Below are 19,911 nucleotides of genomic sequence, written 5' to 3'. Positions count from 1 at the left end.
AGGGACCAGGGGTGGATGAGCCCATCCTGCAGGATGGATGTGTGGGGGTGACCCAGGAGGAGACTCTGCGGGAAACATGGTCTCTGGGTCCTCAGATGTGGGGACTCAGGGGCAGGGAGATGAGGGGACGAGGGGACAGACCAGGAGGCAGCAGTGAGGCCACAGGGGCAGGAATCTGACAGAGGAGGCGTCAGGACACGACGCACGGGGACGCCGAGCCCAGATCATTCAGTTCCATGACAGTGTCGGGTCCTGGGGAGAAGGAAAACGGGGACCCGCACACCCCATCTCCCTGCACACCCATCCCTGTGGGGTCTCCCCAGACCAGGGCTGTGCTGGAGGAGCAAGGACAGGCTCTCCAGGGTGGGTAGGGGCTGGGCATGGTCACGTGTCCTCTGGGGCTGTGCCCTGGACAACCTCTGGGAGGTGTGCTGGGCGGAGATGCTGGGGCCTGGCAGGAGGGGGAGCAGAGGCCCTGTGCCAGTAGGGAGGGGTGTCAGCTGAGTTTGTTGACAGATATGAGATGCTAATTTATTCAAGATTTGTAGGGGATAACTGAAATTTTCATTTTATACCAATTTTCAGGTCTTCTGTGGAAAATGTAATAATGCCACCTTCACATGAAGTGGAAATAATTAGGCTGCATAATAAAGTTTATGCAGATGACAATTTTTGACTTAATAGGAGCTAGAACATGAAATTAGAAGAAAATAGATTGAATCATTACTCTGTTATGATAAACATATATTCCATGTTGGAAGTTTGACATTCTCTTTCCTTCTCCGTTCTCAATACAGATGATGGCCCCAGGGGTGACCAATCTCACGGCTGTGACGGAATTCGTGCTCCTGGGGTTCCCCACGGAGGAGACCATGGGCTTCCTGCACCCACTGCTCTTCTCCCTGGTCTACCTGTGTGCCCTGATGGGGAACGGGCTCATCATTCTCATCACCACCCTAGACCAGCACCTCCACACCCCCATGTACTTCTTCCTGAGGAGTCTGTCCTTCACGGACCTCTGCCTCATCTCAGCCACGGTCCCCAAGTCCATTGCCAACTCTCTGAGGCACAGCAGCTCCATCTCCTTCCTGTGCTGTGTCCTCCAGGTCTTTACGGTGGTTTTGTCAGCAGCTACAGAGATGACCCTGCTCACAGTGATGAGCCTTGACCGCTATGCTGCCATCTGCCACCCCCTGCACTATGAGGTCCTCATGAGCAGGGACAGGTGTGTGCAGCTGACAGCTGTGTCCTGGCTGGGTGGGGGCATCATCTCTGTGATGAACACAGCTGGAACCTTCTCCTTGTCCTACTGTGGGTCCAACGTGGTCCACCAGTTCTTCTGTGATGTCCCCCAATTATTGGCTATTTCCTGCTCAGGAAATTTGAGGAATGAACTTGTCCCCATTTTCATCAGTGTGGTCTGGGATATGTGCTGTTTCATTTTCATCATCATTTCCTATGTCCACATCTTCTCTGCTGTCAGGAAGATCCCATCCATAGAAGGGAAATCCAAAGTCTACTCCACCTGCCTTCCCCACCTGCTGGTTGTTGTGCTGTTTCTCTTCCCTGGAAGCTTTGCTTATCTGAAGCCGACCTCAGGGACACCGTCCATGTCTGACTTGGTCATTTCTATGTTCTACACGGTGGTGCCCCCCACCATTAACCCCGTCATATACAGTCTGAGGAACCAAGCCATGAAGTCGGCTGTGGGGAGACTGGTGAAGGGCCAGTACACCAGCATGTGAGGTATCATTGTTTTCATTAATTAGTTCCCCTATCTACCTTTATGGACCCCTCATTTATTTAGATTTTACCTCCATTACCAGTCACCATTTTAAAATAAAATAAGACATTTCATTACAGATGTTCTTTCCTAATGCAAACATTGTTCTAGTCTAAAATCTCTATTTCCTAAAATAGTGCAGCCATTTCCAAAACACCCATGCAGGTGACATACATGATATGAATTCTGTTCTTTAAATACTACAGCTGGTATGTGATAGCATGTTTTGGAACTCACACATCCCCAGCATTTTCATGAAATCCAGCAGTGGTAAGGGGTCTGTCCTGGGGAGCACATGGTTACGGGACCCCAGACCTGGGGTTCGGTTCCCACAGCCTGCATGTGTCTCCTCTGAGGCCCATCCCTGTGGAGGGAGGAGACAGCTGGGGGGCCCCACCCCTCCTGACTCCTGATGGGGCAACTTCCTCTGAGAGACATTCATGTTTCTGCTCAAAGGTCAAGTAGAAATTACACTTGACATGAATCTCCGGAGACGGATGGAAGTTTCCGAAAGAATCTGAATCTATGATGGAACCTGCACTTGATGTTTATTTATACGACATCTGATCTGGTTACAGCACCTAGAGGGTGTGGTTTTTTTAATGCGAATTATTTTTGAAGAACTATGTTTCACCTTTAAATTATAAATGTTTTAGACATTCATTGTTGTTGTGTTTATTTTTAGGGGTTCCCATAGTTTTCCAGGTTGTTTGTGGATGTCCTGCACCAGGTCTTCTTCCCCACTTTCTGGTACGTCGGGGATTATGTCAATTTACATCATGTAAAGTGAAGCACGGCAATATCTGTAAACTTTATTCTCCAGCAGCTTCTGTGCTGTAAACGCTGGGGCCTCATGGCTGCTCACCCACCCTGAAAACATGAGCTGGGGGAGGCTCCCCCCTCACGCGTTGTCTCTGCAGCAGGACACGGTGTCTCCAACCTCACCTGACGGATCATAATAGACTAGGTCCAGACAATATTTCTCTTATGAAATGCATGTTTTTTAACATTCTTTAAAATGCATGTTAACCACCAGACCAAGTCCATTGAGATTTCAGAATAAAATCATGTGGGGAAGTCTCCCAAGTTGCTCATCATTCCAGAAAGACCCTGATGGCAGGTGTCTCCCCTCTGAGCCTCCATCACTCTTGGGCCATGGCCTTTAACACTTTCTGTCTTGGCTTTGAGCAAAGCCTCTAGACTCAGTTGAGAAGAGGATTTGACCCCACGAGTGGGGCAACGTGGGGTCATGTTAATAGTTGCCATTTGTCATGTCTTTGCTGTCTTGATTTGGGGTTCCATTGCTGCCCCTCTGTGTGTGCGGTGCCCCCCTCACACTCCACAGGACACCCACGTGAACACACTCCTGCCTCCACAATTCAAGGTCAGGGAACCCCAAGAGTAATAATCAAGTGGCCCTCCTCACTAGAGCACTCCTGGGCCTCAGAAACTGCTGTGAGCACAGGCCCTATGTGGGGAGAAGCCATGTGCACCCAACACTCCTGACAAGGGCGAGTGTCCATCCACACACGTGTGTCACCACCACAACAGGGAGCAGCACCCCAGTCCAGACAACAGCCAGGCCTAGTTGGACACTCTCTAAGGAGGATGCACCAGTGCCTGCAGAGTCACGGGCAGGTGGATACTGGTCCAGCCCCTCCTCCGAGCTCGCTGGCACGTCCTGACCCCCGCATGGATGTGTTTGTTCCCATCCCTGGATGGGCTAATCCTGCGGGGCCAGCGGAGTCCAGGGCGTGATCATGTCATTATTCATCGTTAATGTCTAATAAGCTGGGTAGATGCTGTCCTGCTGCTTCCTGGGACCTCTGAGAGCTGCTGGTGACGATGCTTCATCTCCTCACAGCCCACACTTTCCACCATGTCCCCTTCCCTCAGTGGGTGCTGGACACCGGGATCCACACGGTGGACAGACTCGAGTCTGAGTCCAGAGAGATTAAATGCGGGGATGTGCTCCTGGGACTGAGAAGCTTTTCTCAGCCAGGGTGAGCAGGCAGGACTGACCATTTCCTTCATGGGCTGAGGCGTTTCTTCCAGAAGGGTTTAAGTGAGGAAGCGGGATGCCCCACAACCACGTGAGCAGCACCCCAGCCCCTCCAGCCCCCCACGACCTTCACCCTGAGGCCAAAAAGACACCCTGTGTGGTGCTGACCCCGCCTGCCCCTACCACGCAGGCAGAGCAGGGGAATGGCAAAGTTGTCTCCCGGGCGGTTCTAGGTTCCAGAGCATCAGGGTTCACTGTTCCCAGAGGCAGGATCCCCCAGGGGTGGTCATGTGTCGACCATCAGGATGAGGGGGGTCATGAGGGAGCACTGGTGGGCAGACGGGGCCACAGTGCCTGTGGGGTGCCCGTGGGGATCCCTGGAGTTGGGTGAAGCACCAGGCGCCATCATGTCTGTGGACATGGCCAGACAATGCTGGGCAGCACATGTCCCTCACCCCGGCCTCAGCCAGCCCCGGGCCCTGAGTGGAAGCCACGGACACCCCCCAACCCCGCACTGCCCTTGGGCCATTTCTGCCTCACAGAGCCCTTTGGGCACAAATATTTGCATATCAGTCACAGGCGAACATGCATCTGGCACGTTCCGGGACTTGTCATGTGTGTCCTCCTGTCCCGCGGGCACACCCAGGACCGCATATGAAGAGGTCACTTCTCATCAGGGGAGGAAACGGACTTGAATCACTTTGTATCCATCCTGTGATTGCCTAAAGGTCCGTGCAGCTACCCCGGGCACGGCCAGCTCTGCGCTGACCACTGTCCGGTTGGCTCCCACATCAGAGAGTGATTCCTGCCGGTCACCTGTCTGCAGGAGGCTCCTCACATGCAGTTGCCTCAGGGTCCCCTAAGCCCTGTCCTCCCCGCCTCGGCTGGCCACGTATCCACTCCTCCCCCCTGGGGATCTCAGCCCCGCATGTCCACCCTGCGCACACCCGGGCCTGGATTCCCCACGTGAAGGCAATGTCCAGGTGACGTCAGCAGGAAGTCAGACTCTCAGGCACTAGAGGAGCCGGCAGGAGCGTCAGGACAGGGAGAGTTGTTGTGGCGCCAACAACTCACACTTTGGGGTCCAGCTTCTGGCCTGTCTCATCCAGGTGTGGGGTGTTTTTGTTGTCTTGCTTGCTCTGTCCCCCACTCTGCCTGCTGCCCTGCCACTGCCTCCCCCCACCTGCCATGCCCAGGAGGGCCGACGGGGGTGGTGGCGACTTTCCTGCTCCCTGTGGATGTGGCTTGTCCTGGCTCTAATGACGGGGCCATCCCAGTCCCCGTGGTGGTCAGGGGTGGGGATGGGGCCTGGAGTACAGGGTAAGTTACATTCCTTCCCACAGAGGAATCCACCAGCAAAATCACCCCATACACACTCAGACACCAATTATCACTGGGATGTGCCACAGGGCGACACCAATTAAGACAATGACCTGCACAAGGGCGCTTGTCCCTCTGGAGTAAAGTCCCTTGATGGATGGATCTTGGACAGTGACCAACACGTGGACACCAGCTCCAGAGCTCAAATAGCCCAGCCCTGAGGCCCTGCTTTGTCCATGAGGCGGCGCAGGATTGGGTGGAACATCCTGTGAGTGCTCAGAGGCTCCCCAAAAGCCCCGACCATGGAGTGAGAGGCCAGGACACCTTCTGTCTGCACCACGGCACAACCTCAGGACACGGATGGACATGGCAGCCGGAACTTTCCTCCCCAATTTGCAAGTATTAGTTTCTTAGGCAGTTTTCAGAATAGAAATCATCCAGACTTGAATGTTTTTATAATGCAAGCTTCATTTTAGATGTGAGAAAGCAAGATAATTAAAATACTCATATTATAAATCATGAAAACTAATAAATTCTGAAGGTGCACAAGTTTCTCAGCGCCCCACTGCCTTATCATGCTGGATGAGTCTCAATCAGAGGAAATATTCTCTTCTTGAGTTTAAAGTGTTCAAAAGATTGACTTGTCGTACATTTATATGTTAGAAGATTTATTGTACATGACAATTAATGCTTCATAATTGGCATTTGCACATTCAGCACCCTGAGTTGTTTTGGGCACTGTATAAAAGACAACAGCTGAACATGGCGGCGAGGAGACGCCGAGTAAGACACTAAGAGTAAGATCTCCCATTAAAAAAAGTTAATAGGGAGGAAAAGCGGCAGGTCCCAGTGAGAAGTGGACACGGAAGATAAACGGGTGACTCCAGCAAACTACCCGAAGAAGAAAGTTGCCATAAAAGAGGACTAAAAGGGAGGAAAGCACAGAACCCTGCTCCCATCCCCCACGCACAGAGTCGGCACTCTCTGACCCGCAGAGAGGAGGAAAAAAACAAACTAAAACGACCAACAAGAACAAACTACGCATCAGGCGGGGCTGTGAGTGGAAAGGATCTATTTCACCACACCCCGTGAACGGGAGCTGTGGAGATCCCTGCAGGATTCGCCACAGAGGTGAGCGAACGGCTCCGGGCGCCATTAGAGAAGAACAAAGACCACCAGAGGAGACCCGCACACAGCCCCAGGCCGGCCGGTAAGCTCCCACGGAAAAGCGGCGAGCTTGGCGCGCTTGAAAAGCAAACGCAGATCGGAATCACAGCTGCCCAGGTCCCCGCACCTGCGACCTAGGCTTTCAGGGAGACGCGCGGCGGCCCTCACTGAGGTGAAAGTTCCTCACTGAGTAAGCAGGAACCAGGTGCCCAGGCATGGGAGCGGGGTGCAAAAGGCGCCATTCCCGCGCCACTGAACTGGGCTACAGCCCGTGTCCTGGACCTGAGGGCTTTGGAGCTGAGACCCTGGGCACGAAATTCGGGGCGTGGTATCTCCATGACGGTGGGGCACAAGGCAGACACAGCACCCCAAAGCCGTTGAGGTTTACCCTACCATTCTCACTCTGTTCCCTGGCCCACGGGGTTGGGGGGGTTGAAAAACAGCCCCCCAAGGACAATAGGAGAGATCTCTGGCGCCACCTAGCGACCAGAAATAAAGTCACTAACACCCCATAGAACAGGGAAATTTCTTAAGAAAAGATTTCTTGAAAAGGGAAGAAGGCTTCTGGAGGACCCAGTGGCCAGCTGGGAAGTTAGCCCACGCCAGGTCCCTTCTGACCAGCAGTCTGAGCCCACAGAGGGATCTGGCACCCACGTCCGGGGCAGACCGGGCACGAAGAAGAGTGTGCCTGAGACCGGATGCGCAGGGACTGTGTCCCACTTCGCCATTTTAGAACAGGGACATTTCTTCAGTAAAGACTGCCTAACACCAGCAGAAAGCTCCCCCAGAAGCCAGAGATGGCTCCTGGAGGATCCAGAGGGGAGCAGAGAAGTTCACCCAAGATGCCGGCCAGTCCGAGCAACACAGTGTCCCAATGCATACAATAAATTAGAAAACAGACAGTAGGGAGTAGAAGAACGACACGCAACCTAACAACTCCTCAAGAAAGAAGTACACCACAAAAAGAAAACCACCCCCCCAGATTGCAATGACAGTAACATGGAAGAACTTCTGAGCCTTCCAGAAAGAGAATTTTAAATTGCCATGATTAAAAAAGAGACAGAAGTCATAAAGGAAAACAATGATCAGAAGAAGGAAATTGAGTCCCTAAAGAGGGAAAACAATGGTCAGAAGAATGAAATTGAGTCCCTAAAGAGGGAAGTAAAAGAAATGCAGGAGATCAAAGAATTAATGCAGGAACTAAAGAACTCTGGGAAAAGCAATGAAAGCAGAATAGATGAAATGGAAGAACGAATAAGTACTCTCGAAGACACAGAAATAAAAAGAACCAAAACAGAAAAGGAAAGAGAAGTACGCAGGAAAAAGAACAAAAAAAGACTTCGGGAACTATCTGACTACATGAGGAAAGGAAATATAAGAGTTATAGGAATTCCAGAAGGAGAGGAGAGAGATGTAGGAACAGAGAAAATGTTCCAGGAAATAATTGAAGAGAACTTCCCAAATGCGAAGAAGGAGCTGAAAATTGATATACAAGAAGCAAGAAGAACACCAAACTTCCACGACAAAAGGAAAAATACAGGAAGCACATAATAGTAAAGCTCCCAAGAATCCAGGACAAGGAAAAAATAATGAAGCTGACTAGAGGGAAGAAACAGATAACGTTCAAAGGAAAACCAACCAGGCTGACATCAGATTTCTCTGAAGAAACCCTACAGGCAAGGAGAGAGTGGAGGGACATAGCCAACAGAGTCCAAGAAAACGGATGCCAACCAAGAATACTCTATCCCGCAAAGCTCTCCTTCCTCTATGAAGAAAGAATAAGGACCTTCCCAGACAAACAGAAACTCCGGAATTTCATTACGACTAAACCCCCACTCCAAAAAAATACTACAAGGTATCCTAAAGCCAGAACCTCAGAGGGATGAATAACCACAAAAGAAGACCAAAAAAAGTTATTAAAAGAATAAATAAATAAAATCAAAGGAAAGACAAACACAAAGTCAAATACAGATGCTAACATATCAATATAACCTATAAATGTAAATGGACTAAACTCTTCAATAAAAAGACACAGAGCAGCAGCCTGGATTAAGAAACAAAACCCAACCTTTTGCTGTCTCAAGGAAACACATTTAGCTACAAAAGATAAAAATAGGCTCAAAGTTAAAGGAAGGAAAACAATCCTACAAGCAAATGGACCAAAAAAGAAAGCAGGAACAGCTATACTTATATCAGATTAAACAGATTTCAAACTCAAAAAAATAAAAAGAGACTCCAATTGTCACTATATTATTATCAAGGGGATAATACCTCAAGAAGAAATAACACTCATTAACATATACTCACGAAACGAAGGAGCATCAAAATATATCAGATAACTGTTGTATTCTCTGAAAACTGACATCAGATAAAACACATACAGAGTGGGCGACTTCAACACACCACTATCAACAATGGATAGATCAACAAGACAAAAAATAAGTAAAGAAACCAAAGCTCTAAATAAGGACCTAGAGCAATTGGGCTTAACAGACATCTATAGAACACTAAACCCCCAAAAAACGGAGTACACATTTTTCTCAAGCGCACACGGATCATTCTCCAGGATCAATCACATACTGGGGCACAAGACAAACATCAACAGATACACCAAGATTGAAATCATACCAACCATCTTTTCTGACCATGAATGCATCAAACTAGAAATAAACCATAAAAAGAAGGCAAGGAACTATCCTACCTCATGGAGATTAAAAACCACACTACTGGAAGACCACTGGACTAACGAGGAGATCAAAGAAGAAATTAAAAAATTCTTTGAATTGAATGACAAGGAGGACACCCATATCCTAAATGTATGGGATGCAGCAAAAGCAGTAATAAGAGGGAAATATATAGCAATAGAAGTTCACATCAAAAAACAAGAAAGAACTCAAAGAAACAACCTAATCTCAAAGCTCAGAGATCTAGAAAAAGAACAACAAAAAACCCAAAACCAGTAGAAGAAAAGAAATAATAAAAACCAAAGCAGAAATAAATGAAATTGAAACTAAAAAAACAATCCAAAAGATCAATGAAACCAAGAGCTGGTTCTTTGAAAAAATCAATAAAATAGACAACCCCCTAGCCAGGCTCACAAAGGAAAAAAGGGAGAAAGCACAAATAAACAGGATCATAAATGAAAGAGGAGAAATCACAATGGACACAGCAGAAATCAAAATAATAATCAGTAACTACTATGAACAGTTATATGGAAACAAGTTCAACAATCTAGAGGAGATGGACAAATTCCTACAACTCTACAATCACCCAAAGCTAGATAAAGAGGAAATAGAACACATAAACAGACCAATTACAAGCAGCAAAATTGAAATGGTAATCAAAAACCTCCCAAAAAACAAAAGCCCAGGATCTGATGGATTTACAAATGAATTCTACCAAACATTCAGAGACAAATTAGTGCCTATCCTTCACAAACTCTTCCAAAAAATTTGAGAAGGAAGGGACAATACCAAACACGTTCTATGAAGCCAACATTACACTAATACCAAAACCGAACAAGGACAACAAAAAAAAGGAAAACTACAGGCCAATCTCCCTAATGAACACTGATGCAAAAATCCTCAATAAAATTTTAGCCATCAGAATCCAACAATGTATCCATAAGATAATTCACCACGACCAAGTAGGATTCATTCCAGGGACACAAGGATGGTTTACCATCCGAAAATCAATCAACGTTATCCAACACATCAACAAAAAATAAATATAAAAACCATATGATAATATCAATAGATGCTGAGAAAGCTTTCAACAAAGTGCAACACCCATTCATGATAAAAGCCCTTGAAATTCTTGGGATACAAGGAACATACCTCAACATCATAAAGGCCATCTATGACAAGCCATCAGCCAGTATCATTCTCCTTGTTCTTCTTCTACTTCTATTTCTGCTTCTTCTTTGATTTCTGCTTATTCTTCGCTTTTTGCTTCTTGTTATTCTTCTTCCTTTTCTTCTTTTTCACATTGTTCTTCATATTCTTCACCTTCATTCTTGTACTTCTTCTTCTTGCTCTTCTTGTATTTCTTCTCCTTGTTCTTCTTCTACTTCTATTTCTGCTTCTTCTTTGATTTCTGCTTATTCTTAGATTTTTGCTTCTTTTTCTTATTCTTCTTCTTTTACTTCTTCGCATTGTTCTTCATATTCTCCACCTTCTTCTTCTTGTTCTTGTTCTTCCTCTTCTTCTTGTATTTCTTCTCCTTGTTCTTCTTGTTATTCTTCTTCTTTTACTTCTTCTTCACATTGTTCTTCATATTCTCCACCTTCTTCTTCTTGTTCTTGTTCTTCCTCTTCTTCTTGTATTTCTTCTCCTTGTTCTTCTTCTATTTTATTTCTGCTTATTTTTAGATTTCTGCTTACTCTTCCCTTTTTGCTTCTTCTTATTATTATTCCTCTTCTTTTTCTTCTTCTGTGCATTGCTCTTCATATTCTTCACCTTCATCTTATTTTTTTCTTCTTCTTCTTGTATTATTTCTCCTTGTTCTTCTCCTACTTCTATTTCTGCTTCTTCGATTTATGCTTATTCTTCGCTCTTTCCTTCTTTATCTTGTTATTCTTCTTTTCTTCTTCTGTGAATTGTTCTTCATATTCTTCACCTTCATCTTCTTGTTCTTCTTCTTCTTGTATTTCTTCACCTTGTTCTTCTTCTACTTCTATTTCTACTTATTTTTCGATTTCTGCTAATTCTTTGATTTTTGCTCCTTCTTGTTATTCTTCTTCTTTTTCTTCTTCTTCGCATTGTTCCTCATATTCTTCACCTTCATCTTCTTGTTCTTCTTGTTCTTCTTGTTCTTGTTCTTGTTCTTCTTCTTCTTTTGTATTTCTTCTATTTCTGCTTCTTCTTCGATTTCTGCTTGATCTTCGCTTTTTTCTTCTTCTTTTATTCTCCTTCTTTTTCTTTTTCTTTGCATTGTTCTTCATATTCTTCACCTTCATCTTCTTGTTCTTCTTCTTCTTGTATTACTTCTCCTTTTCTTCTTCTACTTTTATTTCTGCTTCTTCTTCAATTTCTGCTTACTCTTCGCTTTTTGCTTCTTCTTCTTGTTATTCTTCTTTTTCTTCATCTTCGCATTGTTCTTTATATTCTTCACCTTCCTCTTCTTCTTCCTCTACTTTGTTTTTTTTCTTCTTCTTCTTGTATTTCTTCACCTTGTACTTCTTCCACCTCTATTTTGCTTATTCTTTGATTTCTGCTTATTCTTTGCTTTTTCCTTCTTCTTCTTGTTATTCGTCTTCTTTTTTTTTCTTCTTCACATTGTTCTTCATATTCCTCACCTTCATCTTCTTATTATTCTTCTTTCTTGTTTTACGTCTTCTTGTATATCTTCTCCTTGTTCTACTTCTACTTCTATTTCATGTTCTTCTTCGATTTCTGCTATTCTTCGCTTTTTGCTTCTTCTTCTTGTTCTTCATAATTTTCTTCTTCTTCACATTGTTCTTCATATTCTTCACCTTCACCTTCTTGTTCTTCTTCTACTTCTTCTTGTATTTCTTCATCTTGTTTGCTTCTACTTCTATTTCAGTTTCTTCTTCGATTTCTGCTTATTCTTCTCATTTTGCTTATTTTTCTTTTACTTCTTCTTTTTCTTCTTCTTCGCTTTGTTCTTCATATTCCTCACCTACATCTACTTTTTCTTCTTCTTCTTGTTTTCTTCTTGTATTACTTCTCCTTGTTTCTTCTACTTCTATTTCTGCTGCTTCTTCGATTTCTGCTGCTTCTTCGCTTTTTGTTTCTTCTTCTTGTTATTCTTCTTTTTATTCTTCTTTGCATTCTTCATCATATTCTTCACTTTCATCTTCTTGTTTTCTTGTTCTTCTTCTTCTTCTTGAATTTCTTCTCCGTGTGCCTCTTCTACTTCTATTTCTGCGTCCTCTTCGATTTCTGCTTATTCTTTGATTTTTCCTTCTTCTTCTTGTTCTTCTTCTTCTTTTTCTTCTTCTTCGCATTGTTCTTCATATTATTCACCTTCATCTTCTTCTTCTTCTACTTTGTTTTTCTTCTTATTATTATTCTTGTATTTCTTCACCTTATACTTCTTCCACTCTATTTTGCTTATTCTTCGATTTCTGCTTATTCTTTGCTTTTTGCGTCTTCTTCTTGTTATTCTTCTTCTTTATCTTCTTCGCATTGTTCTTAATATTCCTCACCTTCATCTTCTTATTATTCTCTTTCTTGTTTTTCGTCTTCTTGTATTTCTTCTCCTTGTTCTTCTTCTACTTCAATTTCTGCTTCTTCTTCGATTTCTGCTATTCTTCGCTTTTTGCATCTTCTTCATGTTCTTCTTCTTTTTCTTCTTCTTCGCATTGTTCTTCATATTCTTCACCTTCACTTTCTTGTTCTTCTTCGTCTTCTTGTATTTCTTTTCCTTGATCTTCTACTTCTATGGCTGCTTCTTCTTCGATTTCTGCTTATTCTTCTCTTTTTGCTTCTTCTTGTTATTCTTCTTTTTCTTTTTCACATTGTTCTTCATATTCTTCACCTTAATTTTCTTGTTCTTCTTCTTCTTGTTCTTCTTCTTCTTGTATTTCTTCACCTTGTTCACTTCTACTTCTATTTCAGTTTCTTCTTCGATTTCTGCTTATTCTTCGCTTTTTGCTTATTCTTCTTTTTCTTTTCTTCTTTTTCTCCTTCGCATTTTTCTTCATATTCCTCACGTTCATCTTCTTATTCTTCTTATTCTTCTTGTTCGTCTTCTTGCATTTGTTCTCCTTGTTCTTCTACTTCTATTACTGCTTCTTCTTCAATTTCTGCTTATTCTTTGATTATTGCTTCTTCTTCTTGTAATTCTTCTTGTTTTTCTTCTTCTTTGTATTGTTCTTCATATTCTTCACCTTCATTTCTTGTTCTTTTTCTTCTTCTTTTATTTCCTCTCCTTATCCTTCTACTTCTATTTCTGCTTCTTCTTCGGTTTCTGCTTATTCCTCGATTTTTGATTCTTCTTCTTGTTATTATTCTTCTTTTTCTTCTTTTTCATATTGTTCTTCATATTCTTCACCTTCCTCTTCTTCTTCTACTTTGTTTTTCTTCTTCTTCTTCTTGTATTTCTTCTACTTTTTCTATTGTACTTCTTTTTCTGCTTCTTCTTCGATTTCTGCTTATTCTTCACTTTTTGCTTCTTATTCTTATTGTTTTTCTTCTTTTTCTTCTGCTTCACAATGTTCTTCATATTCTTCACCTTCATCTTCTTGTTCTTTTTCTTCTTTTTCTTCTTCTTGTACTTCTTCTCCTTGTTCTTCTTCTACTTCTATTTCTGCTTATTTTTCTATTTCTGCTTATTCTTCGCTTGTTACTTCTTGTTATTCTTCTTTTTCTTCTTCTTCGCATTGTTCTTCATATTCTTCACCTTCATCTTCTTGTTCTTCTTCTTCTTATTTTTCTACTTATTATTATTGTTTTTATTATTCTTGATCCTCTTGTTCTTCTTCTTCTGCTTCTTCTGCTATTTCTGCTTTTTCTTCGATTTCTGCTTATTCTTCACGCTTTGATTCTTCTTCTTGTTATTCTTTTTTTTTCTTCTTCATCACATTGTTCTTCATATTCTTCACCTTCTTCTTCCTGTTCTTCTTCTTTTTATACTTCTTCTATTTCTTCTCCTTGTTCTTCTTCTAGTTCTATTTCTGTTTCTTCTTTGATTTCTGCTTTTTCGTCGCTTTTTACTACTTCTTCTTCCTCCTCCTCCTCCTCCTCCTCCTCCTCCTCCTCCTCCTCCTCCTCCTCCTCCTCCTCCTCCTCCTCCTCCTCCTCCTCCTCCTCCTCCTCTTCTTCTTCTTCTTCTTCTTCTTCTTCTTCTTCTTCTTCTTCTTCTTCTTCTTCTTCTTCTTCTTCTTCTTCTTCTTCTTCTTCTTCTTCTTCTTCTTCTTCTTCTTCTTCTTCTTCTTCTTCCTCTTCTTCCTCTTCCTCTTCTTCTTCCTCTTCTTCCTCTTCCTCTTCCTCTTCCTCTTCTTCTTCTTCTTCTTCTTCTTCTTCTTCTTCTTCTTCTTCTTCTTCTTCTTCTTCTTCTTCTTCTTCTTCTTCTTCTTCTTCGCTTTGTTCCTCATATTCTTCACATTCATCTTCTTGTTCATATTCTTCTTTTACTTCTTCTTGTTCTTCATCCACTTATATTTCTCCTTCTTCTTCGATTTCTGCCTATTCTTCGCTTTTTGCTTCTTGGCATTTTATTCTTCTTCATTTTCTTCTTCTTCGCATTGTTCTTCATATTCTTCACCTTCATCTTCTTCTTCTTCTTCTTCTTTTATTTCCTCTCCTTGTTCTTCTACTTCTATTTCCGCTTCATTGTCAGTTTCTTCTTAATCTTCGCTTTTTGCTTATTCTTCTTGTTATTCTTCAACTTTTTCTTCTACTTCACATTGCTCTTCATATTCTTCTCCTTTATCTTCTTGTTCATCTTATTCTTGTATTTGTTTTTGTTCATCTTCCACTTATATTTCTCCTTCTTCGATTTCTGCTTATTTTTCGCTTTTTGTTTCTTCATCATTTTCTTCTTCTTCTTTTCTTGTTCTTCACATTGTTCTCCATTTCTTCATCTTCATCTTCTTGATCTTCTTCATCTTCTTCTTCTTCTTCTTGTATTTCTTCTCCTTGTTCTTCTTCTACTTCTATTTATGTGTCTTCTTCGATTTCTGCTTATTCTTCACTTTTTGCTTCTTCTTCTTGTAATTATTCTTCATTTTCTACTTCATCACATTTTTTTCATATTCTTCACATTCATCTTCTTTTTCTTCTTCTTCTTGTTCGTATTCTTCTTGTATTACTACACCTTGTTCTTCTTCTATTTCTGTTTCTGCTTCTTCTTCGATTTCTGCTTATTCTTCGCTATTTGCTTCTTCTGTTATTTGTCTTCTTTTTCTTCTTCTTCGCATTGTTCTTCATATTCTTCACCTTCATCTTCTTGTTCTTCTTCTTCTCCTCTTTCATCTTGTATTTCTTCTACTTCTATTTCTGCTCCTTCTTCGATTTCTGCTAAATCTTCGCTTTTTGCTTCTTCTTCTTCTTGTTATTTTTCTTCTTTTTATTCTTCTCCGCATTGTTCTTCATATTGTTCACCTTCATCGTCTTCTTCTTCATTTTCTTCTTCTCCTTCCTTTCCTTGTATTTCTTCTCCTTGTCTTTTTCTACTTCTATTTTTTCTTCTACTTCTTCTTCTTCGATTTCTGCTTCTTCTTCACTTTTTGCTTCTTCTTGTTATTCTTCTTTTTTCTTCTTCTTCGCATTGTTCTTCATATTCTTCACCTTCATCTTCTTCTTCTTCTTTTACTTCTTCTCCTTCCACTTCTTCTACTTCTATTTCTCTTCTTCTTTGATTTCTGCTTATTCTTCACTTTTTACATCATCTTCTTGTTATACTTCTTCTTTTTCTTCTTCTTCACATTGTTCTTCATATTCTTCACCTGCATGTTCTTGTTCTTATTCTTCTTCTTGTATTTTTTCTCCTTGTTTTTCTTCTACTACTATTTCTGCTTCTTCTTCCATTTCTACTTATTCTTCGCTTTTTGCTTCTTCTTTTTATTTTTCTTCTTTTTCTTCTTGTGGCATTTTTCTTCATATTCTTCACATTCATCTTCTTGTTCTTCTTCTTCGTATTCTTCTTCTTCTTGTATTTCTTCACCTTGTTCTTCTTGTAATTCTATTTCTGCTTCTTCTTCGATTTCTGCTTCTTCTTCGCTTTTTGCTTCTTCTTCTTGTTATTCTTCTTCTTTTTCTTCTTCTTCGCATTGTTCCTCATATTCTTCACCTCATCTTCTTCTTCATCTTCTTCTTTTTCTTGTATTTCCTTTCCTTGTTCTACTTCTAACTCTATTTCTGCTTCTTCGATTTCTCCTTATTCTTCTCTTTTTGCTTCTTCTTCTTGTTATTCTTCTCTTTTTCTTCTTCTTCGCATTGTACTTCATATTCTTCACCTTCTTCTTCTTCTTCACCTTCTTCTTCTTCTTCACCTTCTTCTTCTTCTTCACCTTCTTCTTCTTCTTCTTCTTCTTCTTCTTCTTCTTCTTCTTCTTCTTCTTCTTCTTCTTCTTCTTCTTCTTCTTCTTCTTCTTCTTCTTCTTCTTCTTCTTCTTCTTCTTCTTCTTCTTCTTGTATTTCTTGATCTTGTTCTTCTTCCATTTCTATTTCTGCTTCTTCTTCGATTTCCTCTTCTTCTTTGCTTTTTGCTTCTTCTTCTTGTTATTGTACTAATTTTTCTTCTTCTTAGCATTGTTCTTCACATTCTTCACCTTTATCTTCTAGTTCTTCTTCTTCTTGTGTTTCTTCCAGTTCATCTTTCACTTATATTTCTGCTTCTTCTTCGATTTCTGCTTAATCCTCCTTTTTGTTTCTTATTCTTATTATTCTTTTCTTCTTCTTCTTCTTGTATTTCTTCTACTTCTATTTCTGCTTCTTCTCCTATTTCTGCTTATTCTTCACTTTTTCCTTCTTCTTGTTATTCTTCTTTTTCATCTTCTTCGCATTGTTCTTCATGTTCTTCACATTCATCTTCTTGTTCTTCTTCTTATTCTTGTATTTCCTCTCTTTGTTCTTCTAATTCTATTTCTGCTTCTTCTTCGATTTCTGCTTATTCTTTGCTTTTTGATTCTTCTTCTTGTATTCTTCTTTTTTTCTTCTTTTTCGCATTGTTCTTTATATTCTTCACCTTCATCTTCTTGTTTTCTTCTTCTTATTGTATTTCCTCTCCTTGATCCTCTTCTAATTCTATTTCTGCTTCTTATTCGATTTCTGCTTATTTTTCCCTTTTTGCTTCTTCTTCTTGTTATTCTTCTTTTTCTTCTTCTTCACATTGTTCCTCATATTCTTCACCTTCATCTTCTTGTTCTTCTTCTTCTTTTTCTTGTATTTCCTTTCCTTGTTCTTCTTCTAACTCTATTTCTGCTTCTTCGATTTCTCCTTATTCTTCGCTTTTTGCTTCTTCTTGTTGTTATTCTTCTCTTTTTCTTCTTCTTCGCATTGTACTTCATATTCTTCACCCTCACCTTCTTCTTCTTCTTCTTCTTCTTGTTCTTCTTCTACTTCCTCTTATATTTCTTGATCTTGTTCTTCTTCCACTTCTGTTTCTGCTTCTTCTTCGATTTCTGATTCTTCTTCGCTTTTTGCTTCTTCTTCTTGTTATTGTACTTCTTTTTGTTCTTCTTCTTCACATTGTTTTTCATATTCTTCACCTTCGTCTTCTAATTCTTCTTCTTCTTGTATTTCTTCCAGTTCATCTTCCACTTCTTTTTCTGCTTCTTCTTTGATTTCTGCTTAATCCTCCTTTTTGCTTCTTATTCTTGTTATTCTTCTTCTTTTTCTTCTTCTCATTATTATTCATATTCTTCACCTTCATCTTCTTGTTCTTCTTCTTCTTCTATTTCTTCATGTTCTTCTTCCACTTCTGTTTCTGCTTCTTTTTCGATTTCTGCTTATTCTTCGCTTTTGGCTTCTTTGTCTTGTTATTATTCTTCTGTTTCTTCTTCTTCACATTGCTTTCATATTCTTCACCTTCATCTTCTTGTTCTTCTTCTTCTTCTTGTATTTCTTCTCCTTGTTCTTCTACTTCGATTTCTGCTTCTTCTTCGATTTCTGCTTATTCGTCGTTTTTTGCTTCTTCTTATTATTATTGTTTTCCTTTTTCTTCTTCTTCACATTGTTCCTCATATTCTTCACCTTCATCTGCTTGTTCTTCTACTTTGTTTTTCTTCTTCTTCTTCTTGTGTTTCTTCTACTTTTTCTATTGTACTTCTTTTTCTGCTTCTTCTTTGATTTCTGCTTCTTCTTCACTTTTTGCTTCTTATTCTTATTGTTTGTCTTCTTTTTCTTCAGCTTCACAATGTTCTTCATATTCTTCACCTTCATCTTCTTGTTCTTTTTCTTCTTCTTGTATTCCTTCTCCTTGTTCTTCTTCTACTTCTATTTCTGCTTATTTTTCTATTTCTGCTATTTCTTCGCTTGTTACTTCTTGTTATTCTTCTTTTTCTTCTTCTTCGCATTTTTCTTCATATTCTTCACATTCATCTTCTTGTTCTTTGCTTCTTCTACTTCTACTTCTGCTTCTTCTTCAATTTCTGATTATTCTTCTATTTTTGCTTCTTCCTCTTGTTATTCTTCTTCTTTTTCTTTTTCTTCGCATTGTTCTTCATGTTCCTCACCTTCATCTTCTTGTTCTTCTTCTTAGTCTTCATCTTCTCCTTCTTCTTATTTTTCTTCTTCTTCTGCTTCTTCTTCTATTTCTGCTTCTTCTTTGATTTCTGCTACTTCTTTGATTTCTGCTACTTCTTTGCTTTTTGTATCTTCTTCTTCTCGTTACTCTTCTTCTTTTTCTTCTTCTCATTTGTCTTCATATACTTCTCCTTCATCTCCTTGTTCTTCTTGTTCTTCATGTTCTTCTTGTATTTCTTCACCTTTTCTTCTTCTACTTTTATTTCTACTCCTTCTTCAATTTCTGCTTATTCTTTGCTTTTTTTGTGTCTTCTTGTTATTCTTCTTCTTTTACTTCTTCTTCACATTATTCTTCACATTCATCACCTTCATCTTCTTGTTGTTGTTGTTCTTCTTGTATTTCCTCTCTTTGTTTTTCTTCTATTTCTATTTCTGCCTATTCTTCGATTTCTGCTTTTTCTTCGCTTTTTGCTTCTTCTTCTTGTTATTCTTCTTCTTTTTTTCTTATTTGCATTGTTCTTCATATTCTTCATATTCATCTTCTTGTTCTTGTTCTTCTTTGTGTTTTTATTATTCTTGTTCTTCTTGTTCTTGTTCTTGTTCTTCATCTTTTCTTCCTTTTCTGCTTCTTCTTCTATTTCTGCTTATTCTTCGCTTTTTGCTTCTTCTTGTTATTCTTCTACTTTTTCTTCTTCTTCACATTGTTCTTCATATTTTTCACCTTCATCTTCTTGCTCTTCTTCGTGTGTTTTTGTTCTTCTTGTTCTTTTGTTCTTGTTCTTCTTCTTTATCTTTTTCTCCTTTTTCTTATTCTTATTCGATTTCTACTTTTTCTTCTTTTTGTGCTCCTTCTTCTTGTTATTCTTCTTTGCATTGTTCTTCATATACTTCTCCTTCATCTTCTTGTTCTTCCAGTACTACTTGTATTTCTTTGCCTATTCTTCTTCTCCTTCTCTTTCTGCTTCATCTTCAATTTCTGCTTATTCTTTCCCTTTTGCTTCTTCTCTTGTTATTCTTTTTTTTTTCTTCTTCTTCACATGGTTATTCATATTCTTCACCTTCATCTTCTTGTACTTCTTCATCTTTTCTTCTTGTATTTCTTCTCCTTGTTACTCTTCTACTTCTATTTCTGGTTCTTTTTCGATTTCAGCTTATTCTTCGCTTTTTTTGCGAATAGCAGATATCCAGGAAGAAGCAAAACTAGAAGTACAGGAAGAACAAGGAGAAGAAATACAAAAAAAAAGAAGAAGAACAAGCAGGTTAAGGTGAAGAATATGAGGAACAATGCCAAGAAGAAGAAAAAGAAGAAGAAGAAAAAGCGAAATATGAGCAGAAATTGAAGAAGAAGCAGAAATAGAAGTAGAAGAAAACAAGACAAGAAATACAACAAGAAGAAGAACAACAAGAAGATGAAGGTGAAGAATATAAAAAACAATGTGAAGAAGAAAAAGAAGAATAATAATAAGAAGAAGCAAAAAGCGAAGAAG

General features: G+C 40.3%; 1 pseudogene across 1 annotated transcript in view; it reads left to right on the top strand.

Annotated features, from left to right (window-relative positions):
• The first annotated feature begins 872 nt into the window (after positions 1-872).
• Positions 873-19,911, top strand: part of LOC311175167 (olfactory receptor 14A16-like) — a 35,938-nt pseudogene continuing 16,899 nt past the window's right edge. Inside the window, exon 1 of the transcript in view lies at positions 873-1,106. The product of the transcript in view is annotated as an olfactory receptor 14A16-like (transcript). The remainder of the gene's footprint in view (positions 1,107-19,911) is intronic.

The sequence above is a fragment of the Talpa europaea genome, assembly GCF_964194135.1.
Source record: "Talpa europaea genome assembly, chromosome: 8".
Lineage (NCBI taxonomy): Eukaryota > Metazoa > Chordata > Mammalia > Eulipotyphla > Talpidae > Talpa > Talpa europaea.
The sequence above is the reverse complement of the archived record's forward strand: the minus strand, read 5'-3'. Positions and strand labels throughout refer to the sequence as shown.